The sequence below is a fragment of the Triticum aestivum genome, chromosome 6A (assembly GCF_018294505.1).
Source record: "Triticum aestivum cultivar Chinese Spring chromosome 6A, IWGSC CS RefSeq v2.1, whole genome shotgun sequence".
Lineage (NCBI taxonomy): Eukaryota > Viridiplantae > Streptophyta > Magnoliopsida > Poales > Poaceae > Triticum > Triticum aestivum.
Window position 1 is genome coordinate 448,044,175 of NC_057809.1, and position 2,842 is coordinate 448,047,016.

Here is a 2,842-nt window from a genome sequence, read left to right on the forward strand (position 1 = left end):
TTGCTTCCGCGAGAGGCACGGTTGTGTTTTCGCGAGAGTCACGGCCGTGCCTCTCGGAAAGGAAAAAAAATACACGTTTTCTGTTTTTTTTTCTTTCGCGAGAGTCACGGTTTTGCTTTCGCAAAAGGCACGGCTGTGCTTTCGCGAGAGTCACGGCCATGCCTCTCGAAAACGAAAAAAAACGTGTTTTCTATTTTTTTTCCTTCCACGAGAGTTACGGTTTTGCTTCCACGAGAGGTACGGTTGTGATTTCGCGAGAGGCACGGGCGTGCTTTTTTCGAAAAGGGAAAAAACCGTGCTCCCGGTTTGGTTTCTTCGCCCGGTTTTGTTCGTCCAGTTTTTTTTTTAAAAAAAAAGTTCGTCAAAACCTATCAACATGGGATCTAGTTTTGAAGATCTTGACGTGAGGAATCCAATGGTGAAAATTGTTCGAGATTTGGATGCACGGTTTAAGAGATAAAACATTTTGAATAAACGGATCTACGAAAAAAGGAAAAACTCCCGGGTTGCGACAAATGGTGCGCCACTTGTCGCGACCTTAGAAAGTGGAGTGTTTTTCGCAACGAGTATTTCTTAATTAGTGATTTAGCGATATATATCTCTCGCGAGGTCGTTTAGGCCACCTCCAAAGTAAAGTATAGCAGGCGGGCTGACTTTTTTTTAGAAGCAATAGGATGAAGATAACTTTTTTCTCCCTAATAAAAGTGAAGCTCTTTCCTGCATCGACATGTGGGCCAAAGTTGTCAGCATGTGCAGATTGTTTCCCTTGCGGGTCGGCCCACTCGCACTGTGCCTGACACGAGATCTGCTTCCATCTCACTATAAGCGACGTATCATGCACCATGTCCAGGTGTATTTGAGCGTTGTCTGATGACGATCTTGTCTCCCATATGACAGCTAATGAGGAGCCCAATGCAAGGTTATGGCTATTTCAGCTTAGTGATGAGATGGATCATGACAGTTTTACTCGGATGGCTGTCACACTTTGGTTGGTTTGGTACGTGAGAAGAAATGCAGTTTATGAATCTATCTTCCAAAGTACCCAACAAACTATCTACTTTGTGGAGAATTTCATCGCAGAGTTGGGACAGATTTCTAACAGTCGAGTGCGCCATGAAGCAAGAGTTGCTTCAACAATCCCTCCAGAATGATGGTTACCACCACTCGCAGGTTGTGTGAAAATAAATGTTGATGGAGCAGTCGCTAGATCACGTCGTGGAGGAGCTGTGGCGGCCCTGTGTAGAGACCAACCAGGACTTTATTTGGGTTCTTCGGCTGTGGTCTTCCAAGGAATTAATGATCCACTGATTCTGAAACCGTATGCTTGTCGAGAAGCTCTAGCTCTTGCGAAGGATCTTGCCGTGCAAAATATTTTGGTGGCCTCAGACTGTCAAGAAGCGGTGAACGACATCAACAAAGAGACAGTGGGTCCTAATGCTGCCATAGTACATGAAATATCGACTCGTTTTAATAGTTTTACTTCTAGTGCTTTCATTCATGAATGTAGAAACTTTAACTTTGAGGCTCACAAACTTGCCAAGTTCGCTTGTAATTTAGGTGTAGGTCGACATATTTGGTTGGGCAATCCTCATGACCAAAACCTTGTACCTATGACCTTTGCTTTGGTTGAATAAATGGCGAGTTTCTCTCAAAAAAAATCTCACTAGAAGCGAGATTTATCTCTCGCGAAGTCGTTTAGGCCACCTCCAAAGTGAAGCATAGCAAGCATGCTGACTTTTTCTTAGAAGCAATAGGGTGAAAATAACATTTTCACTCTCTAATTAAAGTGAGGAAAAAGTCCAAAACAAACCTTGAAATTGTAGACGAAAGCTAAATCAAACTCCGAACTCCCAATCCCTAAAATCAGCATACCAAACTCTTTAATCCCGAACTATTTTGAACCTTGAGAGAACTTAGACTATATTTCATGAATTGGGCCGGCCCATTAGCGCAGTCGCACTAGTAGAAAACAGGGTTTTGGTTCGAGCCTGCCAAGCCCATTAGTCCCGGTTCAGTCAAGAACCGGGACCCATGGCCCGGCAGGGCCTCGGTAGGCATTTGTCCCGGTTTGTATGGACCCATTTGTCCCGGATCTAGGCACGAACCGGGACCAATGGGCCTCGCTTCTGGCCCACAACTATTGGTCTCGGTTCTTGGCTTGAACCGGGACAGAAGGCTGGGCATTAGCCCCGGTTCCAGCCACGAACCGGGACAAATGAGTTGCCTATATATACCCCCTCGCCGACAAGCAGAGCAGTCCACACTGCTCTATTTTTTTGGCCGGCAAGGGGAGGGCATTTGGGTGCTCTAGCTCATCTCCTATGCACGTGAGGTGTTCAATGAAATGACCGAGCCACGCTAGTTAAGTTTTCTCTTCTCGAAGCTCGACCTCCGAGCTCCATTTTTCCCGAGATTTGTCTAGGTTTAGCGGTCTGTCACGCCTCGTCCCCGTCTTCACCGCCGTCGATCGCACGCGCCGATCTCGTCGCCGGCACCACTATGGTGAGCCTCTTATTCTTATCTTCTTTCTGAAAGAAAAAAAATCTTTCTTTAGATAGATACTTGAAGGATCTTATTCAATCCATAGGTAGATATGATGGACTCTCATGGCAAAACTGGTTTAAGGGTATTTGGAAGCACAAGTAGTATCTCTACTTGGTGCAATGAATTTGGCTGCATGAGTGGGAAAGGCAAGCTCAACATGTTGGAGGATCCAAGACAATATAATTTATCTCAGATGTAAGAAAACATAACCCATTACATTGTCTTCCTTGTCCAATGTCAACTCTTTAGCATGTCATATTTTAATGAGTGCTCACAATCATAAAAGATGTCCAAGATA